Source organism: Chaetodon trifascialis, chromosome 21, assembly GCF_039877785.1.
Source record: "Chaetodon trifascialis isolate fChaTrf1 chromosome 21, fChaTrf1.hap1, whole genome shotgun sequence".
Classification (NCBI taxonomy): domain Eukaryota; kingdom Metazoa; phylum Chordata; class Actinopteri; order Chaetodontiformes; family Chaetodontidae; genus Chaetodon; species Chaetodon trifascialis.
In genome coordinates, this window is record NC_092076.1 from 15,222,626 (window position 1) to 15,240,734 (window position 18,109).

At 42.8% G+C, this 18,109-nt stretch overlaps 1 protein-coding gene across 5 annotated transcripts in view; it reads right to left on the reverse strand.

Annotated features, from left to right (window-relative positions):
* Positions 1-16,531, reverse strand: part of myocd (myocardin) — an 80,362-nt gene extending 63,831 nt beyond the window's left edge. For all 5 annotated transcript variants that reach the window (XM_070991223.1, XM_070991228.1, XM_070991226.1 and 2 more), the window contains exon 1: positions 16,484-16,531. The gene's annotated coding sequence lies outside the window, so the exon portion shown is untranslated. The remainder of the gene's footprint in view (positions 1-16,483) is intronic.
* Between the last annotated feature and the right edge of the window lie 1,578 nt (positions 16,532-18,109).

An 18,109-nucleotide genomic window follows, 5' to 3' on the forward strand; every position in this document is an offset into this window, starting at 1 on the left:
ACTTTTAATTTATCTCATTCGCTTTGTTTTCGAGGGGATTTTTTTAATCTTCTATGTGGAAATGAGCTACAAGATATATCCAAGTTCAGATGTCCGCCCTTCCCCGACTGGAGCGTAGTTTTACAGCCGATCAAAACATGCCAGCTATTCTACTAACATACATTAACATGTAACTAAGCTGTCACATAACAATGTAATCAGTGCTGCTGCAGGTTCTGGGACAATGGAAGTGAAAAGCAACAGCTCTGTCTTTGATTAATGTGCCATTACTGTGTTTATTTTCTCCGATTCTGAATAACCAAATAAACAGCATTGCTCCACTTCATGAGAGCTCTCGTTTTTTTTTTTTTGCTGTGGGGCTTGATGCACTGCACACGTCAGTCAGTATTTAGTGGGAGCATGCTGCAGCTATTTGTGTGTTTGGAAATCAGGAGAAGGAAAAGTAAAGATGTTGCCTGACGGAGGATTCTCAACATCTGCAAATAGCTGAATAATTGCTCCATTCTGGTCTTTCTTTGCGGCTCCCGTACCTGTCAATCAACCTTTTGGGTTTTGAAAAAAACAATAAAAATATTGTTTTAGAAAAGAATTACCAGAACAAACCCCGATAAACAAAATTATCACATTCCTGCAAACAGTAAGTTAATGATTATTATTGTGATTGTTGAGCCTCATTGCTGTTGACTCTGGAGTCATCACACAGTCAATATTAATTCTGCTGTCAGCTCAAACTGCAGTCAGTTATTTGTGCTTCTTTACCTGCTTGACTGTATTTCATATGTGTACAATCAGCCAAAATAAGTGTAAATGGAATATATAGGCAGGGGTGCACGTACTGTACAGTTACAGTATTAGGCTGGTATGCATGTGTGACAAAAAGAACTTAAAACATTAAAACAATCAAACAAGTTTATTCACATGAGAATCGAACTCCTGTCTCCTGCGTTGTTGATAATTCTTATGTACTGCATATTTAATACCTGTGAAACTGTCATGAATGTATGAATTTATCATGGACAACTAGTAATATTAGAGATGAAATCATTCAGGATTATTATTGAATCACATTTTTGCACAACATCCTGGCAGTATATGATATAGGATAGGATATAGGATATGACCTGGACCCAGATATGCAGCATAAAATGGGTGAAATGAATAAACTGACCAATGAAAAATGATAAATTCATTTAAGTGTTTGCTAAAATGATGCTCATTATGAGCTAAGGGGCATAATGTAGCCAACATTAGTGAGTCTGGCTTTCTGATTCTGTATGTCGATGCAGCAGGCGAGGTAGAAACAAAAGTCCAAAGAAAGCAAAGGGGATGAAAGATGAGAAAAATGGAACATCCAGAGGGTAAGCGATGTGTGTTTATCACCGTTTCACAGCCCATAATACACTGCTGCTGTCCCCTCATTCCTGCGGCTCACTGTGACACTCGTGTTTTGACGGAGTACACCGAAGCCTGCTGCCTGGGTAATCCCAGATTTCCTATGGCACAGCTCTGAGCTTAGCAGAGGGCTTGACTAATAGCTTTCTTTTCAAATGATCGCTTTGCTACACGACTTCAGAAGAAGGCAGCGAGCGTGAAATTCAATTATGGCGCACACGCTCCGCAGCCCTGCTCAGAGCTGTCCGCTTTAATCCCTCATTTACCCTCAAGGATTCTCAACCTTTTGCAGATGGACTTCTTCTCCAAGAACTTGTGTTGTGTGCTCTCCTTTAAAACTTAAGAAGCTCCCACCAGCCGGATCTTTCTCATCACCACCTATCGTCCCTGACCTTTTTTTTTTTTGCTAGTACATCCCTCTTAGCCACTGCTTAAATATGAATTAGACACAAGTTTTCCTGACATGGACTTCAAGGGGTCATATAAAATTGCATCATGCATCCTAAAAACTTTGCACAGAGGGGTCAGGGTGGAAGGATGTGTCAACAAAACATTAGACTTTGACATGGGAGACCGCGGTTTGTTTCCTGTTGCCTACAAGCAGTCAACATTTCTCCCCGAACCATTCCCCAACCTTAGTAGTTATTCTTTCAACGATGACGACAGAAGTACCCTTAATGAAATTGTTGTCTTGAACCCAAACCGCAATCTTTCACTAACCCTAAGAAGTGCCAAAACTGAGCCCAGTCAGAACATGGTTGGAAACAGTCATGTGGGTCAGTTTCGTAGCGGGGATTAGTAATAGTTTTGGAAGGCCCCCGTCCTGCCAGTACCTACGTGGACCCAGTGAAAAACGATGTACTTTGAAGGTTTGGAGCACTCATTTGCTGCACACATAGCAGCTACTAACAGCTCTGTTCAGATGCTCTATACATTTTCCTCACTGATTCACATTAACGCAGGTCCTTTTATGTGATATACAACAAACACGCTCCATGCCAGACCATCCCTAAAATCCCTGTTCTCCTTCTCAGCCCTCTCCCACCCCTCCCAGTCTCTGATGTGATCTATCTGTATTTTGGCCTGAGAAGGCCCCTACAAGTGAAAGTGGGGGTGGCAAACCACATATTACATCCCGAGGCCTCGTTAAGCACAACCTCTGACATGCTTTGGTCACTACGCATTCCAAACATCCCTCATAGACAGTGGGACAGAGGGAATGTTTTGAAGCTAGATGAGCAGTCAACATGTGCTGTCGATTTTCACAAAGGAGGCCCCAGTTGATATCTATTAGCCATTAAAGCATTGCATTAAAGCTGGCAGTCAAGAAATGAAGAAGCATGTAGCAGTGACGCATCTCTTACACATCTCTCTGGTCCTTTGCTGCAGAAGGATGCCACGGAAACAAAAGGAGTCTGCATACTGAAAGCATTAATTGTTTACCTCAATGACGACCCTCAAACCTCATCAGGGAGTACCATGTCAGTGTTTTGGCCTCCGCTTTCCACAGAATTAGTCCCCAGAGAACCAAAATGTGATCGCTGTTTGGTCTTTTTGGAGCTGATTCCAAACAAACTAACGTGACCAAACTCTTCGCGATGAAGGAACATGTCATGCAGTGCAGAGGGGGTGGCTCACTGGCTTGTTTTTAATAGTTTCTGGACAACAACAGAGGTTTACAGTGTAGAAGAAGAAGAAGAATAACATATTATCAGGCTTTGGATACACATACAAAACTTATTATTAGAGTAGTTCATTGTTGGCTTGGGTCCACTCATGAAACTGGTTGACAATAAGAAAAATATAGAACACCTTTAGACATATCCGATGTGTTACCTGCAGTTTGTGGACTGCTGTTTGAAGGTAGAATTTATGGATGGCGCTGTTTAGTTTCTCAAATGTAACTTTTTGTGAAGCCTTTTCCATATCCATGGTACCAACAACAAATAATGTCACAACTGGAAAAGTTACACCAAATGGAGTCTGAAGGCATGTAATCTGAGTCCGGACTGATGTCAGTCAGCAAAAGATTTTTTTTTTTTCCTTTGGCGTGCGTGTGTATGTTTTGGCTGAAGATCTATTTGTTCTTTTTTTTGGGATGCTGCAGGTCCCATAAGTTTCCATGAGACATCTTTGTTAATTGGACATTTTTTGTACTACAGTCATGAATTTAACAGATTTTCAGGATGCAAAGTGAAACAACTGTTGTCAAATCACTTTGTCCATTCTTAAATTGAATTTAGAAGAATCTTATTTTGATTTAGATTTGTTTGTTTGAGAGGTGAGAGATGCTTTCACAGATAACAGCTGGAGGAGTTCATTGAAAGTGTCATTTACCATTTAGAGTCAAACAAATTCAAGGTTTGAGCTTTTAAACATCTGTGACAGGTCAGTCCAGCTTCAAATGTTGTTATAGAGGTGAAAGGTAAGGCTGTCAGTTTTCTAAAATTTTCTTTGCCTCCAAACTTGATATGTCTATTTATGTTGTGCTATAGAATCCCATTGTTGCTGGTTTGGTCTCCACATATTTGAAGAATATAGAAAAATCACCATTCGTATCTTTAGGTCAGAGGCAGCTAACTGAGGAGGCTTTCTGTGTAAGAGTGAACGTGAACAATGTTGACATGGTCAGGTTTAGTCAGTCCACCTCAAACAAAACCACAGCAACAGTCGAAAGTTATCGACTAAAAGTAAGAAGCCAATCTTTGATTGCTTCTGTCTGAAATCAAAGACCTGTCATTTCAAAACTTTGAGTGGCCAGTCGAACACACGTCTGATTGTGTGTATGTGCCAGGCGAGCACAGAAAGCTTCACAGGCATGGCAACAGTAACTAGAGAGGCAGGCCCACTGAAACTCCACATCCAACTCACACATAATGACCCTCGCATCCCCCCCTTCTCTCATTTCTCGAGCAACAATATGACGCCAGATCAGCCCCCATGACAAAGACGAGACATGCTGTGATCTCTGGTGTCTGCAGGGTGAGGTTTGAGGTGGGCCAGCAGCAGAGGGTCAGAGCAGCCAGGGCCGCCAAGAAATGCAGGGGAGGTTTCCTTCCCCGGATCCTGGGCTGGGAACACAGTATCCCATATCCCTCTCCCATCCCCTGCCCCCCTAGGAGACGAGAGACTGGGGCGGGGGGGAATCACACTGTGTTCCTATACTCAAAATACCTCCACTTAGCTCTGCTGGCTCTCCTCCCGAACCTTCTTCGTCTCTGTCCAAATCTGACCCCCTGGCTCTGTCTCGTGGTCACTGCCTTGGACTTTAACTCTCACTCTCACTTATTATTTCTGCCTTTTCTTCACTCCCCCCCCCCCCCCCCCGCTGTGACACTTCTTTTCCTGCCCTCTGCGTATGGGGGTGTATACAGTACACCCTCAGAGGGGTCGACTGGAAGCAGCGGTTGCGGTCTGGCCTGTGGTCAGGCACTGATTTACTGAATCAAAACTGATGTAATACCATGATTTCTGCTACAAATTGTAGAATGGCAATAATGTTCCCCGGAGTGATTTTAATTTTGATATATGTCACGATTTTGAGGTTCTGGTGCTTTTCAGAACTGAAGCCAAGAGCCAAAACAGCAACAAAGACAGAAAACTCCTGACACATGCAGTCAAGAGCCTATGCTATGATTCTTCTAATATAATTACATGAGAGTAATCATATATCATAGATTACAGGCTTCACTGAGCCAGTTCATACAAATCTGCAAAGGAGGAAAAAGTATTGAGACACTCTGTGGTTGATAAGGGACATTACTATTCCCTTATCAGATCTGCTGCTAACACAGCCAGATGAATGTATGGGAAATCCCATGCTTTCTGTCTCAACAGACAGTGATTGTGTCATGGGGCAGAGAGGCTGGGGACCCACAAATCACTTCTGTGAATATCAGCCCTCAAAATCCAATATGATGTCCAGCGGCTCTCCGTGAACTTTCACACTGTCTGTTTACTTGGCTCTAGAAGTCTCGGTCTCATCCAATTATCTCGCTTAAGATTAAATGACGGCCTGTAAGGATTGAAAAAAAAAAAAAAAGCTAAACAAAACGCTTCTGGGCGGATGCCAAAATGAGGGGCTCCCAGGGGTCGCTGGTGTAGGGGTGGAGAACAGTAGAATGGAAATAGCCATCCAGACTGCGGGGAAAGCCCCTGTAAATTCTGGGACAGTGACCGCAGGCCTGCCTGATGGACGCACAGCTGTAGTAGCGGTAGTTGTTGTAGGAATGACGTTAAGTGATGGGCCTTTTGGCAGCCATCTGCAACATATTTTGTTTGGTTCTGTTTGTGGCCCAGAAGATGGGAAACAAGCTGGGTCCATGTTCTCGAGAGGCCCTCGGGGAGCGGAGGACCTGAGGGAGGAGATTCTGCCAAAATGCCACGTCGGCTTGGCATGACTGCGGCAACGCCATGCACCCCGCGCCATGCGAGTACTGCTCAAGGGCACTGACTTTGTCTCAAAGAGAGGTCAGTGGAAGACAACAGTTTGACATCAGAGCCATAGCTCACATAGTTACACAAGTGCATAATGGCACGTAACTGGCCAACGGCACAAATAAACAAGCGACAGTTTCTATGCAACTGAGGGACAAACTGAAGCAAGTTTTTGAAATATCAGAGTAAAGGAACATCTCTTGTTTTTTCAACCTTGACTAAATACACTGAACACTGAACTGAGGCCAGATGGATGAACGATGCATACCTGTGTGAAAAAGATGAACAGATGCACACTTTGCATACGCTTGAGGGCAGGTATAGAGGAGTCAATACGCTGAAGCTTAAATCTATTTGCACCCAGGTGAGAGCAGTCACACGGCAGCTTTACACTCATCATCGGGTGCTGTCGTATAAAGAACGGCAAAGTCCACAAAAGGAGGAAGCTGTGGTGGATAAATGGGTCAGACATGGGGCTTTTACTCAGGAGACCAAGGCTTGAATGCTGTGTGAAACTGAAAGCCAACTGAAAGTTTTTCTTAGACTTAGATGACTTATCATTATCAGTTTTCACTCAGTTTGGTTAGATTCAGGCACCAAAACAACAGGTTTATGAGACAATTATGGTTTGTTGGCTGTGGACAACTGGGAGGCACTAGCATCTGCCTAAAAATGTATTTATTTTTTTACTTTTACTTTTTTTTAGATTGGCTGCCAGTTTCTGCTTTTGCTGTTCTACACGTGGCCCTGCAATCTGCTGGCGATTCAGGGTGTGCCCCGCCTCCCGCCCATTGTAGCTGGGATAGGCTCCAGCCCCCCGCAACCCCGAAAGGGATAGGCAGTATAGATAATGGATGGATGGATGTTCTACACGTGTTACTTTATGTACCTGTGTTGTTCTTTTCCTTTTATCGTTCACTGTAAAAATGTATATTTTAATCATGACTGATGTAGAGTAAACCATTATTGATTATCTTTCTTTTCTTTTGTTGATGATATTAAGATCTTACTGCCAAGATGTGTGTGTCTTTGTTGTGTGCGTGTGTGTGTATAAGGAAATCATGTGGATGCTATAAATTGCTGCAGCTGGTTGTAATGATAAGTTGATGTTGAATAATTCTGCGGATGAAACACATAAATGAAAGTAGCTCCTCTCTGCTGCTTTTGCAGACAGAGGTATTTATGTACAAACAGTACATGTAAATATGTTCATTCATGGCTTGGTGTAGGAGTGGATACCATAATTCTTTAAAAAAAATAAAAAGAAACAAGGAAGTGTGTTAATGCCGAATGTAACTTCCAGGGCTGAAAAATGAAGCCAACGTGGAAGTGCCAAACTGCAGTTCCATCAATGGCCACTTGAGGCTGGCTCCAAAAGCGATCCATACTCACAGACCCCCGTGTTAAACGCTCAACTTCACAGCAGAGATAAACACTTTTGCTTTTTAAACTAATTTCCCTGTTCATGACAAGTTTGGCACTGCCAAGATGGCGCTGGCCAGAGCCACTGTCACTGAGCTTCACAATGGCTCTTAAGAGATGTACTCCGTCCGTATGGTATATGGTACCCTGAGTGCGTACCCCAGTGGTTGTCATGTACTGTGAAACTGAGTTCACTCAGATAAAAAAACCCAAACAGACTTGATTTAATTTAATTGCATTGCCTATTTTTGTGTAGCATGGGGCAGCGCTGTGTGCAAACTGAACATGCACGCCAAGTACACCTGTTCCCATGGCAACAGCATCCACAATATAAGATGATATCTGAGAATTCCCACAGTCCCTCACGGCTGCAGACAGCACATAGACCATATTGTGCAAGAAACATGCACATGTACAATGGAAAGCATGATGATGACCCTGAAATATAGAAGGTCTCGTGAAAAATGATGCATCTCCATCATCCTGGGAAAGTTACAAATATCGGGACAGTCAGTTCTTCGATGCTCTGTGAGTTTGAGTTGGGTGGGGGGGGGTGGGGGTGGGAGTGACCAGTGCATTCTGTGCAGCCTTGTAGAAAAAATGTGCTGGTGATGCCATGTGCAGCTGGCAGTACCATAAGCAAACATCGTGCCCTTCACTGAGCTATGAATCAAAAGCAGGGGGAAGTTTGCAGACAGAGGCCCTTGTGAATGTGAATGTGATGGTGTGGATATAGCTCCGGTCATGTCAGACTGTGTGGGAAACACAAAGAGGGGCAGGCTGAGTCACATGGGTCGTCCTGCTCCCAAAGACAGCGCTCTCTCCCTCTCTGTCCTTTCAATTCCTCACTCATTCCGTCTCTCACTGTCAGGCCCACCCTCACACACACTCCACTGTGTATGCCTTAATTTGAGGTATCTGTACTTTACTTAATTATCTTCTGTACTTCCAATCCACGACATTTCACTAGTTACTGCTAAAAATCCAAACATTTCATAGTTCCTGCTTCCCAAATGTGAGGTGTCGCTACTTTTACTTTAATATGTCCTTAATATTGGACAAAACAGAGCTGTGAAGGTGTCACTTTGGGCTCAGGCTACTGTGACGGCATTTCTCATCATTTTCTGGTGTTTTTGAAACCACACGTCAACCAACTACAACAGTAAAATCCTGCTTTAGTTTCACATTAATGCACGAGTAACAATAATTGATTAATGAATGATACAATACATAGTAATATATCAGTCCCAAGGGAAGTAACAATTTAAATGCAGAACTATTACTTGTAATGGACTATTTTGACATTTGTATTAGTGTCTTCATACTTTTATTTAAGTAAAGGGTGTGACTACTTTTTCTGCTCAGTCTTGCTTGCTGTTTAATAATTTCATAACAAATTGTTATGTATTTCCTTTATTACTCACAGTAGTAGTCAGTAGTTGTATAGATGTGGCTGATGGTTGTGTGTCTCGTGTGTTTGAGCTGTGTCTGCACACATCATGTAACAGTCTACTGTATGTCGGAGTATGATGGAATGTGTACTTGCAAGTACAGTCCATGTGTGTGTGCAGGGTACATACATATGCATACAATATACAGTATGTGGGTTTCTGTACAAGTATGCATGCATGTGTTTATGCAGTTTGTTTTTTATCTTTTAGTTTCATGACTGAAATGAAGTGAATTGCGTGGTTGATTGATCATATATATGTCATTCAAAATGAGAGGTTCAAGTTCAGAGTATGCAACAATAAGTATTTCGTGTGGACAGTTATATACCGTACATACTAAAACATTGCTGTGGTGACAGGAAGGCATTGTATAATTAAAGGCTCACAGGTTAAGATTGGAGGAGAAGACTACTTTCTTTGTATGCAGGTATGGACACCCATCACTGATCTCCCCTCACTGCACAGTTTACTGTATTTGCTGTATTTTTCAGGAAAATACAACTTGCAGTTTGGTGAACTGTACAGACCAGCTTAATAATTTAAGACCACAGCACTACTATCCAATAAGGCACCCCTATTAAAAAGAAGTGTATTGTTGTACCTCATGCCTTTATTAATGATAGACAAATCACTTGCTTGGTACTTTATGGATCAATTATAGACCATTAACAACTTGTGGGTTGCCAGATTATGGAAAATTCTTATGACTGGTGTTTATTATTTCCATTTGGTAAAAATGCATTTGTAATTGTCAGTAATCTATTAGTAAATGTCCATGGGTTCTAATAATCCATCCAGTCTGCAGCGATAAATGTGATTGACTTAGACAGTCATTGACAGGCCATTGAAGCAGCCTTACCGATGAATCCAACAGAAGAAAAAGCAAGTTTTTCTTATTATTCTTCTCATTAAAGAGTTCCTTTTTAGAGAGTGGAACAGCAAATCACATTGTGCAGCTGATGTAAAATGTTCTTCAAGTCCCCTGACATACAATAAAACTATATGTGATGAATGCATCCACAGAGAAAACCATACAAGCCCCACTGTCTCTGCTGCACGCTCAAACAGAAGCCAAACAAAAGAAAGCATATATCAAACTGTTGGGTAAAACCAAAGCTGTTTTAAGAATCCTTCTGGTCACATTGCACCTGTTAACCAACCACTGCCACTGTTTTCTGAGGCCGACAGGAAAAGGTCTCGAAATAGCTTTCCCATGAGTCTCTGGTCAAAAATAAAATAAAGGGGTTGGCAGGAGCCGCCCACAGCACTGTTGCGACCCTGTCATGGGAACCATGTGAAACTGTCTGTGGAGATTTGAGCAGAATAAATGAAACCGTCATCCCTGAGTATCTCTATTTACATCGCTAATGCAAATGCTCATTTATCTTTAGCATATAATAAATACACAAGAGAACGGAGGCCACTTCTCTGTGTATATTTGTCTGCGTGTTTGCATGCGTGCCTGTGCTCGCGCGCAGGTTCGACATGTGCTCGTGCGTGTGGTGATGCCTTGTTGACCTGCCTCAGACGCGATGAGTGAGAAGAGGAATAAGCAAATCGCATTAAAAGTGCGAGAGTGAAGAGCCAATAAGACCTGTAAACAAAAAAGGGCATGCTAGCCATTATCGCCAAAGTAAACACACGCGCACGCAGCACGCTTCAACAAAAACATTTACATTAAACACCACACAAAAGACCATTTATTAAAAGAAAACAATAATGCTTCACAACTTACAAAGCTGAAGCATCTCTGAAAACCCAAACAGGCTATATCCACCAAAGAAAAGTGAGGATTCCACTGAAATGAATCAGGTTTTTTGGGGGCGATGAAGCAGAATCGGCTTAACTGAAGCACACCAAGCAGCGCTGTTCACCTTTCTCTGCTTCATTCTCAGACTGCACTCTATTTTAGGGACCTCTGATGACTCCTTCTTGGCCACATCTCTCTTTTTCCACTGCAGAAAAAAGTTATTCATAATCCTCCCAATAACTCAGCACTGTTTGTCCAGTGTGATAAAGCAAAGGGGAGCGTTCACAATCTAAATTTGCATTCTTCAGAAGTGAATGGCTTTGTCAGCTGGAGTAATACAGTTTGCGGCATCTGCCTCCTCCTGCTGCAGGGAGGCTGTTTACATGGGGACAGCTCAGAGATCCAGAGAGGAGACAACGCTCCTGGCTTCTCCCCACAAAAAAGGTCTCTGTGGGTGGGCAGCCTTTCACCCACTGATGCTCCGAGATCATTCCTGAGACACCAAAGGAGAAAAAAACTCTTCGAGGAATTGACAGATTTTGTGCCAAATAGTCCATTTTATGACACGGCCCTCCTCTCGACTACATTATCTGGACTGGAGAGCCTGTCACTTTGAAGGGACGAGTTGAGAAATGAGCAGATATTATCGTCAAAATAGAAAGAAAATAGAAACAGAAGGTCTCCGATGGAGGGAATCCCCTTTAATCTTGTCTGAGCCGTTCCGGGGAACTTTAGGGTGCAGGTCAAGACCAGAGGTTAGAGGTGGGCCAACTTATCTGAGGGGTCATGGGGTCAGATCCTGTTCCGCTCTCAGATATCTTAGCTTAAAGTAATCAAGTATCTTGACTTTAAGTAATCGCAAGTTGGAGGGATTCCCAGAGTGTGTTCCTAGATGATACAACTGAGAGAGCTTTGGCAGGCAGAAAACATGGAGAACCAGGTCGGCCTTTTAGTGTGATGCTGACAAACAGTTTATTTGGTGTCTAGAGTGTTACAATGCTCTATTATTGAGCCAAGTGAAAGCAATTTTCACTGAAACGTGGGTGGCCATGGATAGGTGCACCTGAGAGGCCATAAAAAGCAGCTCTTAGTCTTTTTTTTTATTCTTTAAAGTGTGGTGCAGTCAGTCCAGAGTGAGAAAGTAATCCCAATCAGCAACAAGGATCAGCACTGCAATGCAGCTGTAAAGCAGTCACACACAGCTAGTAGTCCTCAAACTGGAGTGTGAAAGAAACTTTTCCTCTGCAGCTTAACACTCCGCTACACTGCCTGGAGTCACATTTATTTCATCTCTGCCACCAAAAGTCCAGAGTGAAAAAACAACACTTTGATGGCATGCTGGGTGTAATCCAGAGCCGCTTGAGTATCACCTGCCAGGACGGCGCTTTATCTCCCCGCGCAGCCTCGCTCTGACTACGCTGAACTTCTGCATGACTTTTTCTTTCAGTGGGGAATTTACGGGCATCAAACCGAAACACTTTGTTCTGCACTCAGCCTCCTGTCTCTGCTTTCTCCCACAGCCCAGAGGCGGTACCACGAAGCAGGCTCCCATCCTACCATCTGAACTTCATTACTTTGCTTGTTTATGACGCGGTATCTTGTCTTGTTTTTGACATAATTCACAGGTCACAATGTCAGGCTTAAACCTGCGATTCACTGGAGATGGGACTGCCACCGAGGGTCGTTCACATACTTATTTTACACAATGTAAAAAAAAAAAGGGAAAAACCTTCATCTTAGTCCTTTTTTTTGTCTTATCGCATATACATTTTCCCTGGACAAAAATGTCCCAGAGCTACATTTTGGAATGAATTCTGCATCGGTCCCTAAATATGGAGAAGTCATTCTTTATTATTTATTTCATGTCCCCATGGGGCACCAATCACTCTTGTTTATAAGAATGTAAATTATACTCCTTCGATCATCCAAATCATACAGCAAGTGAAACCCAAAAGAATAGTTTCTACCTCTGCAGCAATGTAAAGGGTGTGCACGCTTTCCCATAATAAGGCTAAAAATAGCATTAGCTCTCCTCTGAGTGCTAATGAATGAGATGGACAAAAAGAATGTTCCTAATGTATGGACATAATTTAATCTGTAAGTGAAAGAAGCGGTTCAACCTTCCATATACGGAGCGTTATAGATAGATTTTATCCAGAAAAGATCCCAAAGTCATTTCTCTGATCCCTCAGAGCCACTCCCCCATCATTCCCTCAGACCACTCTGACTTATGACGCTGTGCACGCGGGCATCGCTGACAGCAAAGTCCTCCTCTTCATCATAGTTCAAGCAACGCAGAGGAATTAAAGAAAGCAGGGATGTCGCCAGATGTAAATCCTCTCTAAGGTTCAAAGATGCTGTGATCTCATGAAAAAAATGTGCTATTTGAAAGAACCCCTCACAGTCTCGCTGTATGGCTTGGTGTATAGCTTTCGGAACAAAAGTGGGACCTCTGTGCTGACCTTTGACCCTGAGGAAGCTGTAAAAGAAGAGTGCGCTGTCAGTAAAAGGTATTAAGTGTCCTGAGGGCATGAAGCAGTGTGGCCATGATGTCCTCTCTAAACTCTAAACCTCTAAACTGACAACATCAAGGCATCATGAGATAAGGTAATATTGGCTGGTCATACAGGGTGTGTATGCGTGTCAGGGTGGGGGGGTGGGGGGGGTGTCTTATATGTACTGCTTATCTTTCCAGGAAAATGAAATGAAAAAAATTGAACGTAAAACACACATACAGAAACCAGAGAGATGCTTGAGTGACACTAGTTTGATGTTGCAGGTCTCCTGACACATGCGGCCGTTTGGAAATAAGCCCCACGCTGCCGAGGCCTGACACTAAAAAGGCCCCGTGAGCTTCCCTGTGACAGGCCGTAATAAATGTCACAACCATGAACTCTTTCTCATCCAGACAAAAGGCACGCCATCGAGCAGGTAATGCGCACAGTAGGCCTGCAAAACCGCTACTGAGAGTCAAACTAAAAGAGCTCCTGCAGATTGATATGTATTATGGTATTTTGGGAGGGAACTTTTATGGGGTGGAAAAATGTACAAAGTTCATTTTCATGAGGGCCTGTAATGTTTAAATCTCTGCAGACTAGCCATAAAATCATCATTCTGGGATGTTATATGAATGTCAGGGCTTTTTTTTTTCCTTTGTTGTTCTTCACATGGGACCAAATGCTAAAACTAATAGCTCTGGTACCTACAGTGTAGTGGTCACTATGGGAAAGCAAGATAATCTCTGGGTAATAAGGTTATTTAAGTAAGTAAGGGAGGTTTAAGTCTAAAAAAAGAGCAAAATAGATCAGTCTCGCAGGCCAAAACTCCATCTGACCAGTTCAGTTTTACAGTGAAATTGAAGTCTGGAAAACATCCGTTTGAAAATCCAATTCAGCTCCACGTGATACACACTGGATGACTTGATCCTCCGAGCACCTCTTAAAACGAGGTGTTGTGCACGTAACAATTCTGCAACTCACGGTGTGCTTACTCAGAAATTAATTCTGGTGCTAAACAAGACATTCGAACAACAATTTCAGCGTTTTATGTCGATGTCTGAAGAAAGAAAACTGACAATCACCCGCCGCACAGCCAACGTGAAATCACATCTGTCTCAATTGTGGCCCCTGCCAGACCATAACGAGCAGGGCAAAAGTTGTTGGATGGCTTTGCCAGGATACTTCACAACATCCTGCGAAAATAAATTTCATTTAAAGTGGTGGGGTGATGCACTGAGTTAGTAACTCAGCCCGGGATTATACCTGTCTGATTTGATTCTAATTCATTCAAAGGAGACATACTCTAAGTTAAAGTATGTCCGTCTTCACTGAGTGAACTCGGCACTCCCCCGTTTAAACCGGAGTTTTCCATAGATACAGTCTGCTGTTGTGTAAATGAGGTTTGTGTAGGAAGGCTATGTGTCCGAATGAGTAAGTAACATGACGTTATAAATGAGGCTAGCCTTCACCTAGAATCGCCTATAAAAATGATGTAAAGTTGCCCTGAATCAAAGAACTGGCAGATGTTCAGACCAAGGGGCTGTTTGGTGTCAGGTGTGATTATAATATATGATCCAGGAAGTCCAGTTGGAGGAATACAAACATTCATTTTGATTTTTAAAGCTTGTAAGATGTCAAAACACCACAGTAGCAGTATAAAGCAGGACAGAAAGGCATTGTATCCTCACCAGTTCAGAGGCAAACAGTAGAAATCTGGCTTTTATTCTACAGTGTAAGCTTCCATTAAAGTCGATATTGTAGATATTTGACTGGCCAACACAGAGCATTGAGGGATGACATATTGTGGCCACCACGGCTGGACATGGCAGGAGCCATGGGTGGATTCAGGGGCAGGAAGTAAGAAGTAATGGTAATTCCAATGCAATGGAGGCGGCATGGGATGAAAAACGTATGTAACATACGCAACTCACTCGATTACGTCTCTCAGTGATCCACAGATCGATAATACTCCAACAAAAATGGTCTGGTTACTACAACAAAGGTCCACCCGATCCACTGCAGTCAAAATATTGAATCCAAACCATCATAATAATCCACAGAAAGACATTTTCTCCTTTTAAATCAGCAGGCATTGTGCTTTTGTTACAACTTCCTGAAACCTTCACATCTTGTCTCCACTTACTCTGTGGAGCCTCATGTTCCAAATGACACCTCCCTTGACCAATCACGTTCTGCCATATGAAGCCTGGCAACCAGAGAAGCCAGTCTCAGTTGAACAGAAGGACCGCCTTCTCTTTTTGCAGGTGAAGATCGAGCCAGTCAAAGCCGATTTTGCAGATGACTGACACTCTGAATAGCCAATGAAACAGCTCCAGACACAAATAGCAATATTTCAAACAATCTGAAGTGATAAATTCTATAAATGGTCTCAATATGAAGACATATAGCCAAAATATACTTTAAATATGGAGCACGCCTAGATATACCATGAGAGAAAACATTAAAATAAGTTTCTGTGGTATTGTTTTCTGTTTTTATTGAACTTGGACCATGGTAAGGCTTCATGCTGTGGTTCTTCTGTGTTTTCCAGCTATCTACTCACAAATAAATATTCAGGCAAAACAAAAGCCCGTCTCCTGCAGCGTGTTCAAACAGTGATTCTGCCTGCTGGGGATAAAAGTTCAGAGTGCTAGCTTTCAAAAGAGACCAAAACCATACATGTCCTCCAAGTATTTCAACAGCAGATTTCAGTGTATTCGGGCAAGCCTTGGATCGGCGTTTTAGGCTCGTTTTTAGTGGACTGGTACGGGGAAACTGCAAAAAAAAAAAAAAAAAAAAAATCTGAAAATTGTTCAGACTTTTTATTTCCTCTGCTTTTTTGAAGCACACAGAGTGCTTGAACAAGGCTCAGTTTGCAAAACAGATTCAATGATGTGTGTCCTCGCTCAAAGTTACAGAGCCACTGGCAAACAAGGACTGACTGGTGAAATGTACACCTCGCTGAGTAGAGGAATCAGCATGGATGTTGGACATATACTTGGCCCCTCTAAGTTAAATGTGGTCCCTTTATGGCTCCTGATTCAGTAAAACACTAGATCCGCCCCTGGCCGGGACACACTTGTTGTCCAACAAGAAAAACTTTCAAAACATGTTCATTTTCCAACACCACTTAGCTGACTTCAGATACTCCACAAACGTTCCCAACAGCAAGTGCGACCCAGCCGTGTTCACTGCTTTTCAGTCCTCTGGAAACGGTTGCTGTTGTCGTCTGTGCTCCTTGCAGCGTTTCTGTATTTGGTTGCGTTCTCCGTTTTTGGTCATGTTTTCTCACTGTTTTCTCCATTTTTTATCGACATGCATGCGTTGTCAAATTGATGAAGACGTTGTCCTGATTTGCTTTTGTTTTCTTAAGCTGCATGGATTGAGCTCTCAGTGCCACTGTGCATAACAATACATATGCATAAAATAACACTGTTGTGGGTCCAGTTGGCTCCAAGCTCTTTTTAGTAATTCACATCTACAACATAACACAAACAGTCATTAAACAAACGTGTGGCTGGTAGAAATCCTACCTGTTCACTGGCAGTTGCTCGGCATTCCCGTTTCAAGCTACAGCCCGGTGTCCTCCACCTGTTAGAGAGAGAGATTTAATGATGATGCTAAACATTAAAATCCACATTATTAGTTACACCTGTACAGTCTGATGCAATCCAACACAATAGTTCTGCCATAATGTCTGCTTTTATGATGCCTATAATGTTCAGATATGTTTTAGCATTGAGGTCATGTTTGGTGAAGGTGCTGCGCTGGACTGCCTCCACGTATGTAAATAGGGAGGACAAAGGTACCTAATAAAGTGGCTGTGATTTCATAGTCATGTGTTTGACCGCCGTCAGCAGCAACAACTTCATCTTCAACCCTCATCTTTCATCGCCGGCGTCAGAAGCGGCGGAGTGGGATTTGAAAACAGCCTCCGTCTGTTTAGTTTCTGCCTGTGACTGACAGCGCATCAAAGCGGCGAAGCACAACCCCTGAAAGCTCCAACTATCCCCGCGGATCATGATGCTTGGACGCGTTCTCCTCTCTCCCTGGCGGGGCAACAAACTGCCAAGTAAACATGCATGTAATCAAGCAGCCAATAAATACACCAGAATAGCATGACAAGAATGTTCACACAGTTAATGTGGATCCCACAGAGCGCCAACAGCTCTGCCAATCCCAGTGGGATCTGGGAGAGGGTACAACGGGGAAATGGCCGCATTCCAGTTAATTGAAGAAAACTTGATTTCTGCACTTTGGAGCCAAAAGCCTGAGCTTATTACGCACGGTGTGGGCCTAACGTTTGAAGCTGGAGCGGAGTGATATCAGACAATTAGAGAGAGGAAACAAAGGAGGGTCTCACTAGCTCCAGCCCAGTTTGTTTGCAGAGGCGTGAACTTAATTGCTTGAGGCCTTGCACAAGCAAATACACAAACACAGAGACTAAAGGCACTCAAACACACTCTCAGCATGCATGTTCTTTTATGTATCTTGGAAGAAGGAACAAGAGGTCAGCAGATATAAATCTTTCAATAAGCTGGGATGACTGAGATGAATTAAGATCTGGTGTTTTTCATCAGCCGTATTCTGCTTTCGTACCAAATCACCCTGATTGAATGGCACAAGAACAACCTGTGTTTCATGATGTATAGCAGTTCATCAAGCCGCTGAGTCACTGAAGAAACAAGGCTAGCCTGCGTGGTTTAATAGATCCTGTAAACATAATTCTTTCCCATGTGATAAGAGGACTACAAAACCTTTCCAAGGAAATGACACTGACATGAAGTCATGCCATTTCTCTCAGCTACTCTAATGACAGCATCAAATATTTTGCTAGGAGAAACAGCCAACAGCAACAGCACTAACCTCTCATTTGCATTATCTCTTCAGACTGTACAAGCAGAAGTACCGAGAGCATCTTTTCTAACCTTAGAGGTGAGAAGGAAATGATTCTTCAGCTTTATTAGAATTACTCCCCAGAAAGAATCATGACACGGGCCGCGTTGTTTTTTTGGAATCGCACACATCCTTTTCACCTCAAGTGATGGATTCAGTGTAACATCTGTTTTCGGGATACAAACAACAAGGCCATAACCCAGTGGAAGAATTCACAGCCTCGTTCATGTCCATTCATCCACACCAGTGCCCATTCTTGACAG